General features: G+C 43.7%; 1 protein-coding gene across 1 annotated transcript in view; it reads left to right on the forward strand.

Annotated features, from left to right (window-relative positions):
- C7 (complement C7) overlaps positions 1 to 16,358 on the forward strand; it is a 582,400-nt gene that overhangs the window by 162,548 nt on the left and 403,494 nt on the right. The window lies entirely within an intron of this gene.

The following is a 16,358-nucleotide window of genomic DNA, read 5'->3' on the forward strand; positions in this document are numbered from 1 at the left end:
CTGACGTTAGGTCAAATGTACTGAGGTACTTGGCTGAACCAAGTTTGTCCACCAGACAATCTTTCCTAGGTAAAGGATGGGCATCAGTCTTTGTGACTGCATTTAGAGCTCTATAGTCCACACATAATCTCAACTCCTTGGATCCTGCCTTTGGCACTAGTACAACTGGACTAGATCATGGACTGGTAGAGGGTTCTTTTACTCCGAGATCAAGCATCTTGTTGACCTCTTCTTTTATGTGGGTTCTGACATTATCTGACATGCTGTAACCTCTACTTTTAACAGGTAAATAGTCACCAGTGAGAATATCATGGGGTCCCCAAGGGGTCTAACCTGGTGATAGTGAAAACAGGGAGGCAAACTGATTTAACAGAAACATGCACTCCTCCTGTTGTTCCAGTGTCAGATTAGAAGAGAGATTAACTCCTTCTATTGTCTCATATAAAGGTTGTCCCTTGAGGAGATCAGGTAGAGGTTCACTCTCTTCCTCCTCTTCAGCTGAAGCTAGAAGCAAAGCTCCCACTTCTGGTCTGGTGACATAAGCTTTTAGACGGTTGGTGTGAAAGACCCTGGGAGCCTCCTTAGCGTTGCCTAAGTCCACCACATAGTTGACCTCTCCAAGTTTTCCCACAACCTTGAAGGGTCCTATCCATTTATCCTGTAAGGCCCTCTGCCTTGTAGGTACCATAACTAAAAGGTGCTGGTCTGGAGTAAACTCAACCATGTTGGCCTTCTGGTCATGCCAATGCTTCACCGGAGCCTGACCTGCTTTTACGTTAGCAGAAGCTTCTGTCATCATGTGTGTCATTCAACACCGGAGACCTAACACATAGACATTGACTCTCACTGGCTTGGGAGAAGGAGCACTCTCCAACCTCTCCTTAATTAGGGCCAATGGACCTCTAACTGGATGACCATAGAGAAGCTCAAAGGGACTAAATCCAACTCCCTCCTGAGAGACTTCTCTATAAGCAAATAGAAGGCTTGGCAGTAGTAGGTCCCACTTTCTTGTAAGGGGTTCCTCTAAAGCACCTATCATGCTCTTCATAGTACGGTTAAACCTCTCTACCAATCCATTCCTCTGTGGATGGTAGGCACTTGAGAACTTGTAAATCACTCCACCGTTCTTTCACATGGCCTGCATGTAGTGGGACATAATGTTTGATCCCCTGTCAGAGATGACTTCCTTAGAAAAACCTACCCTGTAACAGTCCTCATATGTATGGCTTCAGGATACCTAGTAGCATGGTCTACTCCAACCAATATAAATCGATTGCCTGAAGACGTTGGAGGGTTTAAGGGACCAACAATGTTGATTCCTACCCTCTCAAAAGGGACTCCCACCACTGGGAGGGGCACCAAAGGTGCCACATTCTTGGTTGCACTCTTGACAGATGTCTGACAAGTGTGGCAGCTCCTACAGAATGTATCTACATCAGACCCCAACGTAGGCCAGTAGAAATACAGAGAAAGCCTTTCCTTGGTCTTTGTGAAACTGAAGTGACCAGCCAAGGAATCTCATGGGCTAACTGTAGAAACTGTTGTCTGATTTCCAGAGGCACTACAAGTCTTCTGTAGTCCCCTGGAATAGACTCAGTTGATTCACTGTAGAAGAGGCCATCTTTCCAGTACAACCTGTGCTTCCCTTGCTCTTGCCTGTCCAGCTGGGAAGCTGCCTGTTGGTGAAGACCCTCAAGAGTAGGACACTCTCTGTGGCCTCTGCTGAAATCTGCCCAACAGGGCCCACCTTCTGCCAGTAAAGACTGCACCTTAGGATGGTCTTTAGGATCCAGACCTCCAACAGGGGTCAGGTCTTCTTCCAGCTCTGAATCCTCAGCAGCTGATTTAACATTTCCTGGTTGTTCCTCGCACTCAGCCTCAGCCTGTGGAGTAGTCACAGCTTTGACTTTGGACAGTCCTCTCGGGATGTCCTTCTTGGTATCACAGGGTTTGCCTTCTGGCTTTTTCATTGAGACCTTGAGTTTCCCCTTTGTCTCATTCTTCTTTGAAATAGCAGTCAGTTGCTCCTGTGGGCTAGGTGTTATAGATTCTTCTGTAACATCCTCTGGAGAGCCATCTGAGGTACTCTCCCTGGCCCTCCTTGTCTGCTCTTGTTTCCTTTTGATGGAAGGTCTCTGGGTGCTTTATACAACTCCAAGAGTTTTGAAGTCATTCCCCAACAGGACTCTCCCAGGCACTTCACTTTGTACATTAACAGGTATCTTGACAGTCATGTTGTTGCACTGGATGAGAGCCTGTAGTCTAGGAAGCATTTGGACAGGGCCTCCAGCAAGCTTAGTGAGGCTTTTGGGTGCCTTAGCAACATCCTCAGCCTTGAAAAAAGATTCATCCACTACAGTGATGCTGGCCCCAGTGTTTCTCATGGCAGGGGTCTCCTAACCAATTTCAATTACACAGTCCTTGTAATATCCTTTTGTGTTATCTTGAATCGAATTATAGACATCTAAATTCCGCTGTCCCCACAGACCCAGGGACACTAAAGAAACACTGGCAGAGACTCCAATTGGGTCTTCGGTTAGTACTTGAAGGTTACCACTTGTCACATGTACTTCTTCCTCTGGGGAGAAGGCTAAGGAGACAGTGTGGATCGCTGAAGGTTTACCCTTGCATCTGCGATCCCCTTTCACATGGTCAGTAGACCCACAAGCATAACATTTTCCAAATGTTTTGTCAAATTAGGGTTTTTGCTGACCTCCCTCTGGTTTGGCACCAGAGGTTTCACTAACCTGATTCGGTTTGCCTTGTGGCTTACCCTTCTTATGTTCGGGCCCTCTTTTGGGCTGGAGGTATTAGAATTCTCTTTGCCATCTTTCTTTTTCTGCTTCCCATCATCCTTCTTCTGAGTTGCTGCAGAATCCTTGTGAGTAGCTCTGTTGGCAACCCACAAGTCAGCAGCCTTTGCTAACTTCATTGGATCAATTTCCTTAGAGTCAGCCAAGTGCTGTCTCAACTTTGGGGAGCAGGCATCAAATATAGATTCCAACAAAAATAGACTTCTCATTCCTTCAAAAGAGTTAACTCTGTATCCCTTTACCCAACCATCTATGTTTTTCAAACATTCACACACCTAGGTAGCCTAAGGGGTACCATCATGGTTTTTGAGGATCCTAAACCTCTTAAGGTACTGGGAAGGAGTTTTCCCAAATCTAGCTATCAAAGCTAGTTTCACATTTTCATACTCCAATCTTTCAAGTTTCCCCACCTCCATTACAGCATCAGTTACAACCTGGGGGAGCCTAGACAAAAGTCAAGGAATCAACTGATTCCCTGCGAAACCCTGAATCCAATAGTTATATTCAAAAGCAGCCAACCAATCTAAAATATCAAGTCTCACCTCATACATACTCACAGCTTCTTTAGGCATGCAAGGCTTCTTAGGACTGGAAGACTTAGAAGACTCTGGGAGAGAACCATTTTCAAGAGACAATTTCTTCATTTCAAGTTCATGATTAAATTACATTTCTCTGAGCCTGAGTTCTTTATGTTTGCTTTCAGTTTGAATTTGGAGCCTTTTAAATTTTATCTCAAGTCTCAACATTTCAAGAGAGACACATTCTGGACTCTGTAATGGACCTGCTAGGGTCCCTGTGGCTATAGGTTGAGGGCCTCAAGCTGGTAGAGGTAAAGAGGGCCTCTCTTCGTGAGACTCCTCTGACTCTTCTAACTCATTAATATCATTAGAGTCGGACTCTATATCATCATCATCCTCATCAACACTATCCACATTTGGAAACGTAGGGGTTATAGCTCTATCTCCCAATCTTTGATGATTCCACAATTTCTCAATCAATTAATTTTGCTTGCCTTTAACAGAGAGAGATCTGACTTTACACATATCTTTCAGTTGATCTACTGTTAGAATGATCAGGGCTTCCTGTTTGTAGTTATCCATGTTTGGCATTATAAAACAGTTGCTTTTCTAGTGGTGTTTATCCTTGTGAAGGTTATTTGAACAAAAGTAAGAGCAGCACTCTCAATGTAATAACTATACTTTAGCCTCACCGCTGTAAACGAGTGTTAGGCAGAATTGCATGCAGTACCCTCTGGGACCACCACACACAATTAGGACTACAGGTGTAAGCAAGACCAACCTTTGGTATAAGTATGTTCCACACAGTTTGTTGGTAGAGAGCTGAGCAGCCAGGCTTATCTCATGAGTGAATGTGAGCAGTACAAGTAGTTACACAGAGGACTTTCAATCACATTGGTTCAAGTAGACACTTATACTCAAGGTTTCTTGGTAAACACTTATTCATTTATTACACAATCATTTAGAAAACATTTCACTAGAAGGAGGCAACTTAATATTGTATACCAATACACTACAATACAAAACTCTAAGCTTTTCAGACAGTTTGAGCTCCCCTGAAATAGGAGCCAAATGGCAGTTCAGTTAATTAGCAGTGAGCAAAAAGGACAAAAATAAGTAGAATAGATTACATATACTTTCTAGGCAGTGCAAATAGTTTCAGTTCAACAGAAGAGTTCAATTCAAGTCAATAGGCCAGGCCAAAGTCAATGGGCTAATGTTCTGGATAGGAAGGAGAAATTCTGGTATCAAACGGTCAAGTCTTTGCAAAGGTTCTCAGAAGTAGTTTAGGCAAAAAATCCTTTCTGGGGTCACAAGCTGATTAGGCCTGCGAGCTGGGAAAGTTTCTCAAACTTTCACCTCAAGAGTGGCGTTCTCACAATCAGGTTGGCACAGTACCTTTGTATGAAGAAACAAATGTTGCTGAAGTCGTGGTCATGGCAGTTGATGCAGATCTCGCTGTTCCTGAGCCTGAGTTTTGGGGACAAGAGGGAGGGCTTCAGGGGACTCCTGCCCTGCACGGGATTGTTGAAGAAAGCAAACAAAATGGAGTCACTTCAGTACCAGTAGCTGTAGATTCAAGAACACAAACTGGTGTCCCTCTCCCTGGTTAATCCTAACCAGCCTTGAGAATGGTATATAGGTGTTTTATGAGATGATTGGTCCCACCAGCTCAAAGGAAGAAGCCGTCCTTGAAGGAGCTTCTCTGTCAAATGGAGCTTGGCAATTTGGACCTGCAGCAGGGCTTCACCAGGCAAACCAACGGTCCAGGATTTGCAGCAGCCGTCCTCTTGCTGCTCGTCGTCGGTTCTTTCGTTCCAGTGGTCGACTCTGCTTTCTAGTCCATGAGACTTGACTTTTAAACAGTTTTCTCACTTTCATTCCAGCCTAGCTGTCTCTCACCCAGCAGGGTGGCTGTCCTTGCCGCACAGTCAGCCAGCCATTCACGCCAGAGTGCATTTGGGTCTCCTAGGAGACTAAGCACAGGGAGTTTCGGGCACCTCCCTCACTTCCTGTCCACCCCAGACACTCAGACGGCAAGGGCGGACATCAGTCCTGAAGTCCGCCAAAGGCACACGAACAAAGGGACCAAACCTGGTTTGGCGCACAGAGACAAACACTAGAAGGACCTTTCTAAAAAGAAATGGCTAAGAAAGAAGACCGGGACCTGTTTAAACAAAGGGGCTTAAGGCGCCATCTTGAAAAACATGGCTGCCATGATTTTTAGCTACCAGTGTTCGCGGTCTGGGAAAATCATGGTAATTTGTTGTAAAACCACTGCCACCAGCCTTTTCAATAGGAAAGTGTAGCATTTGACTGCTACTTGAGTGTTTAGACACTGGGGATAGTATGTAATCCCTCCAGCCCTCCATTGTAAGATGGTGTTTGCTGGGTCTAGGAATTTGGAAAGACTAGTAAAGTCAATTTCATGTCACATTCTCTGGGAACAGTAGTTGATCCCAGAGAAGGTATTTAAACCTTTGGGAAGTCTAAAAGACATCCCTGTGTTACTGCACTAAGCGTGCTGTGTAACACGCATGAAAAGATGATGCATATGGAGTTATCTAAAACTCCATAATCAAAGAGCACAAGTGTAAAACACACATCAAAACACATGAAAGAGTGGGTAAAAAGGCCCACACTCTTTCCAGGAAAAAAAATCAAGTCCTCAAAATCCAGAAAAGTTGCTGGGGGTCTATAAGGTGAAGGGAATTAGCACATTTATGAGAATTCTCCCTAACAAGAGTGAGGCTCTTTTTCCCACTCTCTCATGTATTTTAAATGTGATTTGATGCACTGTGTTTCTTTTTGGTTGTGGAGTCTGACAAACTCCATAGGCATCATCTATTACATTGGGCCTCATTACGAGGTAGGAGGTAGCCATGGTGCAATTAGCACCATGGCTACCTGCTTACCGCATACCGGGTCCGGGTTCTCGGAATGGGTACTTACTGGGTCATTCCAACCTTGGAGGACCCGGCAAGCCCCCATTCTGAGAACCATTCCACATTCCCATTTGAGCCCAAATAGGGCTCAATGGGAATGGGGAAGTAGCTAATAATGGTACCGCAGTTTGCGGTACCATTATTAGCTCTGAAGTCCCTTAGCAGGTCCCGTCCTTAACACCTGGTCAGACCAGGCGTTAAGGAAGGGACCCGCTAAGGGACCTCAGAATATGGAGGTAAGGGATTACCGGCACCGGCACCCTTACCGGTGCCAGTAATCCCTTACCTCCTACCTCGTAATGAGGCCCATTGTGTCACACAGCACCTTCAGTTCAGTGACACAGGGAAGTCTTTCATATTTCCCAAAGGTTTAAATACCTTCTCTGGGATAAACTACGGTTTCCCAGAGCAGAAAAATGAAATTGACTTTTCTTACATTTATAACTATCTAGACCCAGCCCACACTATCTTACAATAGGGTGATGGAGGGGTTACTTCATATCCCCTTTGTCTAGCTTCTCATACAACATTTTTATGTTACCCATTCCTCACTGAATGGCTGGTGGCAGTGGTTTACTTTTTACTAGTATATGAGATTTTACCGCGGGCTCCGTTCACAGCCACGGTAAAGCACCCATGGGTGCCATTTTTGTCAAAATGGCCCAGTCTTCTTTTTACGCCATTTCTTTGTGTAAAGGTCCTTCTTGAGATTTACTCTGTGCGCCAAACCAGGTTTGGTCCCTTTGATTGTTTTGTCTTTGGCGGGATTCACAAGTGAAGCCAGTCTCTGGCTCCAGGGTGTCCTGCGGGGGCAGGAAGTGAGGGAGGTGCCCGGAACTCCCTGTGCTTAGTCTCCTAGGAGACAGGAATGCACTCTTAGGTGATTGGCCAGCTGGCTGTCCAGCAAGGGCAGACACCCTGCTGGGTGACTAACAGCTAGGCTGGAATGAATGGGAGCAAGCTGCATAAAAGACGAGGCTTTTTGGCTTGGAAGGCAGAGTCGACCACTGGTCGAGGGAATCCAAAGAAGAACTTCAAGAAGACGCCTGCTGCAACTCCTGGGCTGTTGGTTTTCCTGGTGAAGCCCTGCTGCTGTGCTGAAACTCCAAATTCGTATCGACAGAGAAGCCCCTGCAAGGACGACTTCTCCCTTTGAGTTGGTGGGGCCAATCAACTCCAAAGTAAGCCACCTGGACATCCTCTCAAAGCTGGTTGATTATCCACTGCAGTCGCTGCTGGAACCGGATAGCCAGGGAGAGGAACACCAGTTTGTGTGGCGCTGCTTTGAAGCTGGCCAAGAGCTCCATCAAGATTCTCCGGACTCCCAGGAAGCAGGACTGACCGAGCCTGAGCACCCTCAACAGAGTGCGGGACCCCAGATGCAAGGAAAGCCCATCTTGACACCCAGTAACTGCAGTGTTGTTATGTGCGGTAGACACGAGGATCTGAAACACCAAACACCCACTTGTTTGAAGTTTGCCGGTTGCGAGGGGTGACTGTCCCATCGCAGTGCAGGAGTCCCCAGAAGTCCTCTCTCTTGTCCCCACGACTGAGGCCCAGGAACAGCGAGACCTGCGCAGCTGCACAGGAACGGAAGTCACCTGCTGCACTTTTTCTTCAACCTAAAGATACTGTAAAGTCTAAGAGAACATACCTCTTGTTGTTTAGCCACTTTTCCTCGTTGGAGGCTTGCTTGGTTGCATGTGTAGAGTTGCTGCCAGCTTTTTTACTTCACAAGCCTAACCAGCTTGTGGCCCTACTTTGATTTTCTTCTATTCTACCAAGACTTTTTAAACATTGGAAAATACTTTTTCTGCTTACCTGCAAGAACTGCTTAAGTGCACCTTGACTTTTGCTAACTTAACCTTGGCTGGGCTAGGCTCCCTGAATGACTCTTCTCTCTGCTACTTATGTGTTGTGCCTTACTCCCAGGAAAGGGTTAACTGACTTTGCATTGGGGGGTTGTATTGAAAGTACCTAGCTACTTAAGAATAACTGTATGAATACTTGTTTTATTCTGAACTCTCTTCTCTTTAACACTACTCCTAAGAATATTCTAAATGCAACAGTGATATATTAATGTCAAAAGCACCCTATCTATTGAAGTCCCCTGAGGGTGTAGGTAGTGTGTATTTTTGAAGTATAGTTGTCCGGTGTTGTATATTGCCCCCTTCTGAAGAAGGGTTATTCTAACTGACTGATAAATAAATTAATAATTGTTTAGTCAAGAAACCTTGTGTGTAAGACTTTATTTGAATACTTGTCACTGTGAATCTCTGTGTAACTCCCCTACAGCTCGCATTGACCCCACTTGAGATAAGCCTGGCTGCTCCACACGCTACCAACCTGGGTAGTGCAGACTTATACCAAAGGTTGGGTTCCTATTGCCAGGAGGTCAGGGTTGTTGTAGTGCACCCAAAGGGTACTGCATATGATCTTGCCTAACAGCTGGCATTTGGAAATGGAAAATGTAACTCACCACAGAAATAGAATATCAGCCATTAAGAGCTATAGGAGTGACCAACATGCACTACTACCACTACTACAGCCCATGCACCCATACATGCTGCAATCCACTCCCCTATATAGGTTGGCACTGTTCTAGGGCTCTAGTATGCTGTGCAACTTAATACATAATTACAAATATCTGCAGGAGGTGCAAGTAAAATTGTATTACAAAAGAAAGAATAAAATCTGTTACGTCAGTGTTACCTACTTTTAAACAGCGATAAAAAAGCAATAATGTAATAATGGGTCCTTTAGACCCGGTGGTGAGCACACAGTACCTCCTAGAGGTTCTCCAGGTTTATCACCGTTTTATGTTGGGTACATGCCCTGGTGCCAGGGGCATGTTTTACTGCAGTGCTCTCTAGTATTTTATAATTGAATGAACAGTGTTGTAGAAAGGTGGTGCCCATCATATCTCTGATCATACGTCAGTCGTACCTCACAGCAGAACAAAAGTAAAAGGAAAGGACAGGAAAAAAAACAGTGTTCATTAAATAATCTTAAAAAATAACAAAATGAAACAATATATTATCACCTTGCTAAAAGCCAAGTCCAGTCTCTCCTCAAAATGGTAGATCTTGGCCTCCATATGGAAAGCTGGTCCTGCATTTCCCACAATTTCTCATTGATTTTATTTATGTTCTTATGTATGATTGTTTGAATTGTGTTACTGCCGTGGTAGGTCTGGCAGGTTGGTGTTGTCCAGATCACATTGAAGGGAGTTAAGTGCTTTAGAATTTCATACAGTGTTTACAGTATGTCAAAAGTTAGTTGAAAAACGGATTTCACAGTACAATTGCTCTCACTTACGGTGGCCTCCTGCTGCTGTTGCATGCCTCCATTTCACAGCCTTCTGTACCCGCATGCCTAGGCTGCAAGCAGGCCTGGCTCACTGTGCAACATATCCGCCTAGTGATTTCAGGCCTGTTATGGAGTGCATGCCATGCCAGTTCTAAGCTCCATTTTAGTGACCACCTTTCTGAATGGCCTTTCTTACTAATAGAGGGCATGCCATCTCATCCCACTCCAGAATTCTGGGCATCTAATTGAGAAATGATAGTAAACACAGGACTAGAGAGGCTGATCTTAAACCTGCGTGTGTTGTATGCTTATATGGACTTCTGCTTCTGCCCACTCAGCAGGAATAAACCTCTGCAAATGTATCTTTTTTTCTGCCCTATGTAGCCAGTAACATAATTCACAAATGTGGTTATTTGTGTTTTATTGTCTGCTGTGTCTACTTTAGCATGTAATAAACTACACAGCCCTTCAGAAAACTATATTTTTGACAACTATTTCATGCACATACTTCTGTGTGATGATTTGTATCCTCAGATACAATTGGCAGGAAACGTCATGCACTAGTTGACTCGTGTGGGCACAAAACGTAGGTGTTGGCATAAGAGGACAATAACCATTACCATTTGTGTTGATGTGAAGTTAAGAAGTTTACAAAATCAGAGTGGCAGAAAATGTTGCACCTTTCCAGAGGAGCAGGAACTGCCCACAGGGCACCAGTGCTAACTACTGCTTCAAAGACAGCTCTGCCAGCACAATGGAGCTATCACACCAGGCAGATGTTGACTGGGGTTTTTGTGATGTAAGTCGGAAAGGAAAGGGGAGTTTAGGTGGCTGGGGAGAGGCAGTTGTCCACATGAAAAGGGTTCCACCATTTTGGAATTTCCTAAACCAACCGCACATCTTGTTCCTCCTCTCAGCTTCCTGCAGGCAAAGCACTCTGGTGCTAACATCACCGGGCAAACACTCTTGTTACAGCAGCCAGAATTGGACCCTCACAGAAGGCTTGAAATAGACCAATCTACTGTAGCAAAATCACTATATGAAGGGATTAGATGCCCTCTTGAATGAAATAATGTCTGTACTTCAGAAGAAGATGGATTTATCTGGCAAATTATTGGAATACAGTCTGCCCAAAGCCCTCAGCCTTTGAGATGAAGATGTTTCCAAGGAATGAGAAAGATTTTTCGCCGGCCAATCCAGGGGAACCCTTTGTAGTGACCTGCTGTTCGGACAAGGTCTTCCCACTGACAGGACTCGGGTACAGTGTCCTGCATACTGGAGGTGCAGCCCCTACAAGCGCTCACTGGCAATCTTTCTGGCTGGGAGGACAGAAAAATGACTGACCTTCTCCTCTGAGATGCAGAAGCTAATGAACAGCTTTAGATCAATGTCCTGCCTCAAACCAGTTTTTGATCCGACTCAACCACTTTGAAGTCATTTCAAGCCGCTGCAAGAGCCACATAGCTGCCTTTGAACTTCCCCGACTTTCAAACCACTTCAATCCATTTTTGAGGCAACTCAGCCCATTACTAAGTATCTCATTCAAATCATATTGCCTTTGATTCGTTCCATTGGGAAGCATCTGACTCCAACTGTCTTGATGTTGGCTCAGCCTAATGGGAAGCATCCTATTCAATTGACTAAACCCATTGTGAAGCCTCTGACTACTCAACCAGCTGAAAATGCCTGGCTCATCATTCACTCGAGCTGCTAGAAAGCACCTAGAAGCTAACCTTTATGCTATTGAGCTCCTCAGACCAAACCTCAAAGATATTTGTAGATGTTCTGTCACCCGGCCTGCTTAAAAGGACCCTCGAAACATTTAAGACAAGCTTATTTGCCTTTATTTGCCTTTTATAGACATATCCCTGAATTTCAACATTGCTAACATGACAAATACCCTCAGGCCCCTGTCTTCAAACCCATAGTGCCTCTTTTTAGGCAACGTCTGCATATTCTATGTTCTTCTTTACATGGGTGGGCTGTTAGTGTTCTTATTAGTGTGTTTGCATTTTAAGTTTTTAGTTCTCTTTTTATTGAACCTCGATAGGACACCTGTTTTATTTTGGTACCACAATACTATTGTTGTTTTGGAATCTTCCTTGCTGATTCACAGTTCACTTGACCCTACCCTGCAGATTCGAAATGTCCACTATGCCTGTAACCTGTAACGTTAACTAATCTGTAACCTGCAAACGTTAACTAAGCTGTAAACCTCCTTGCTCTCTTGCGCCCTGCTACCCTAGGGTCTGGTGCGCACAATAAATAAATAAACAAACAAATAAACAAACTCTCAGAGTACAGCCTTCCTACAACGCATGCTATCTTAAAGAGGCGAAAGAGGTGTACTATTTGTTAGACTGTATTTCTAAACTCTGGCCTAGTGGACATATGTTTACGAGGCCATCCTAGTGAGTGAACAGGGAAACTCTAGGAGCTGTAGCTAGGACCAATCAAGGTAGCATGGAGGGTTGCCAAAGCTATGTCGGAGGAGAGGTGAGTGTGGTAAGAGGTCCACAATTAGTCCACACAATGAGCAATAAAGGATTGCACTTAGATAAGTAGTCAGCAAAATACTATTTTTATTCATGGGCAAATTACACTATGAAAAATGACTACGCACAGGTACTATTATCACAACACTAATAGTAAATTACATATGTACAATCACATAGAGCCAGTGCACACTGAACTAATCTACCCCACAATGTCTGGAAAGGAATGTAAGTAGTTAGAGAATGCATCGGTAGTCTACAGGGATTCAACCATAATGTACAAAAGCCCAGCCCTAAATTGTCTGAGGCCTTGTGCCCAAAGGTTCACAAAGTTTCAGAGTAGTAGGAAGCTGGGAAAAAGTTAGGAGGAGGGTCCTGGGGATGTGATGAAAGTACCAAAGATTTGATGAAGATGTATTCTGTTGAATCAAACTGTTCCAAACTGTTGGAGTGCTTTCGGCAACAGGTTTTGCCAAAACTAAACTGTTTACAAGTTAGCAAAAGTATTTAAGGGGGGACATAGGGGCGCAGGTAAGCACAGCTTTAACTTACCCCGCACTGCAGTTTCTCTTCAGACTTGGAAGGTCTTTGGAGGGTCACCAGAGGTCAGATTTCCCACCATCAGTTCCAGTCCCAGGTGCCCAGGTGCATGAGATGTCCCGGTTGAATGCAGAAGCTGATGCAATCTCTTTTGCTCGAACAATGCAGATCCTACTGATGCGGGCCTCCTCTAGGCACACGACCAGACACGGGGAAGCTCGTTCCAGCATTTGTCACTGATGCATGGTGTTAGGGAGAATTCTCAGAAATGTGCTAATTCCCTTCTACCTTAGAGACCCCCAGCTCTTTTTGCTGGACTTTAGAACTTTTACTTTCTAACCTGGAGAGAGTGAGACCTCTTTCCCACTCTCTCATGTATTTTTCTGTGATTTGGACTGATTTCTGACAAACTCCATAGGCATAATTTTTCCATTGTGACACACAGAACCTTCAGTGCAGTGGCACAGGGAAGTCTCTTAGATTTCCCAAAGCTTTAGATACCTTCACTTAGTGAAACTACTGTTTCCAAGAGCAGTGAAGTGAAATTGAATTTACTTACATTGTGTAACTTTCTAGACCCAGCACACACTATCTTACAATAAGGTGCTGGAGGGGTTACTTAGTATCCCCTTTGTCTAGTTCCTCATGTAATATTTTTATGTTACCCTTTCTACAAATAATGGCTGGTGGCAGTGGTTTACCTTTTGCTACCATTGTGTGTTTTTACCGTGGGCTGCAATTGCAGCTGCAGTAAGACACCCATGGGTGCCCATTTCATCAAAATGGCCTGGTCCTCTTTTTTCACCATTTCTTGTTGGAAAGGTCCTTCTTGAGATTTGCTCTGCATGCTAAACTAGGTTTGGTCCCTTTGTTATTGTTATACATTTTTAAATAAGTAAACACTGTGATCACTTGAAATAGTATGAAACATGTGTTCATCTTTGACCGAAATGTGTGTAAAAAAATACAGTTTTCGGCCACCAGAGATCCTCATGTGTTACATTGCAAAGAAGCTCTTTTCCATAATACTGCAATAGGAAAGCGCAAATATGTAATTCTCAGTTGCACAAAATATCTTTTGGTCACAGTTAGGCCTTGAAAACTTGTACCAAAACAACAACCCATGATGAGTCTTATGACACAAATTCCTAAGGTTGGGCTATACTGAGATGAACCCTAGATACATTCTCATCAGCACCAGAGAAGAGAAATAAACACTGTTTCCAACTTACTTCCAAATATTTCTTTTGTGTGCAATATGCAATCCATTTCAATTGGGAATGGTCTTCATGTTAATACTCAAGTCATTGGCGCTGGCATACACAGATAAGCCATCCGTGGAATGCGGCATTATGACAGGGGTGAGATCTAAAAGGACTGTGTCATTGGTGTACATAAGCCACGGCACTGGCTGGGTTCCAATAATGGAGGAAAGTTGCAGGCACCATCCAAATGAAGGCCTAGATCTGAAACATAAAGATTGTATAACAGGGGTGCAAGCACACACCCCTGATTCAGTCCAGTGTTGGTTTTTCTCTTTTGTGATAGGTACCCCTCTTGTGTCAAGCATACGGAGACCATGTTGCCACACATAGGGTAGTAGGCACATACACTCTGACTTCCAGTATACGAATTGTCAATATTAACATTTACCTATGTGGCAATATCAGTAGAGAGGCATTATTTTGTAGTCGCAGAAAGCTGAATACCTTGTAGAGACTTCTAATTTTGGCACAAAAGTGATAGCGTGACAAAGGTTGAGGGAGCACTCACTTTGGTTAAGTGGCATTGGCCGGATTAGAGAGCAGTCTGCAATTCAGGAACTTGAACACATCTCTTCCCAGATGTAATTGATAGAAATACTGTTTGCAAAGGGTCTTTAGAAACCTTGGTTTAAAAACACTATCTGTGGAAAGCATTGCAAGCATATGGCGATTGTGTTTTGCTAACTGAATCTAACTGCTGTTTTTAGACGTTTCACAATAGTTTTTATTTTTTATTATGTGTATATTTGGCCACATTGTTCAAATTACCAATATGCTTTTATTTCAAAAGCTGCAGATAAGGATTATTTTGACTGTCAAAGAGAATAATAGCAACTAGTAACTAAGTTTTAAAGAGTTCTGCTCGCCACAAAATGAGATGGTAGCCTCCTTAATGTACCACCTGAGCCTTGATTGGCGGGGGTGAGCATGCCAAACCTGTTTGCTGGATGTATAATAGCAGTGGATCCTATAGCAGAAAGTTGCAAAGGCAACTGAGCAGCTTTGTAGACTGTTTCTGAAATGTTTAGACCTTTCTGTAAATCATATGTCTTCTTTCCAATTCCTGCGACAACATGTGCTGTAAAATGTGATGTTTTGAAATGGGGATGAGTACGGTTCCCGTGCTTCACTCAGTGTGGGAACCTTTGACATATAGCAACATTCAAAAGCTGGCACCCAAGATTATACGCACAGTAAGTTAACATATCTTAAAGTGAAAGATACAAATTTAGTTCAGTTGAGAAAAAAGTACACCATACAAAAGAGCATTGGCCTTTCAAAAAAAGTAATCAACAACAGAAAAATAACATGAGAGAGGACTTTTTTCATTAAAAACGCTTGCCAGGTATAAAAGGTTCTCCCCTTTTTAACCCAGCAACATGTAGTGAAATATTCCCTAGAAAACAAAATCCCAATACGAGCATAGCTTTGATGATCATTTTATGCGTCTTGTGGGTGAGTGTCTGCACTGGAAACATGGACACATGACAACCTGGGTGAAATCTTGGTAGCAAAATGCTTGAGCAAGCTTGTCCACCTCAAAAACACCCAAAGGAGTTGCGTCCGCCCTCTGAAAAAAGTTACACTGTCCACCCACATGTATCCTTTACTTGTGCCTTGAAAAACAGCATGTGGCCACAATCAGGGAAAAATAACGGCACCAGTCTCCAGGATTGCAACCTCTCTTGCCACATCCTGGGCAAATATTCAGGACTTGCCCTCTGATCATTCCCTCTCCTCAACCCCATGCCTGGCATTCAACAATACTCTGATTTATAAAGATGACATGAAAAGTGCACATACCATAGTAAGGTACCCACTCAAATAAATAAATCATTACAGAAATAAGTTAAGCAAAAGGTGTAACATTGTAGCATTATTCAAGGTAGCCTATGACAGCGAACTCCCGGGCACACTCCATGAGAACAAGATACTCAATGCATTGAGACTTTGCAATTTGCGACAATTTTAACTCAAAAGCTGCTGAAACACACAGAAATCAACTTCTTTGGAAGCAATTCCAAATACAGGCAGTGCTAAAAGGTAAGAATACACATGGCAATGTGAAGCTCATAATACACCTCACAACAATTATTGACACCATAGCTCTCAACTCACCCGCTTTTGGCGGGTGTCACCTGCCTTGCAAAGGGCTGACTCACCCCCCAAGCCTCCCGCACGCCCATTCATTCCAATGGGCGTCTCACCCGCCAAAAACAAAATCGGGTGATTTCACCCGCCTTTGCGAGGCAAATGGTTGAGAGCTATGTGACACTCTGTCATGGAAGCATTTAAATATCGATTACTTGTCCTAATCTAAGTATACTTTCCTGAAAACATTTAATAACTTTGTTTTTTCAATTTTGAACCAGGTAAGGCGCTCAGAGACGCTATGGTTAGGGCCAGCACTAAACAAAAAATTCAAATAAAATAAATAGACTACATATAGAAACTGTCCTTTGAATAACCTTTG

This window comes from Ambystoma mexicanum, chromosome 6p (assembly GCF_040938575.1).
Source record: "Ambystoma mexicanum isolate Mex_15411 chromosome 6p, UKY_AmexF1_1, whole genome shotgun sequence".
NCBI lineage: Eukaryota > Metazoa > Chordata > Amphibia > Caudata > Ambystomatidae > Ambystoma > Ambystoma mexicanum.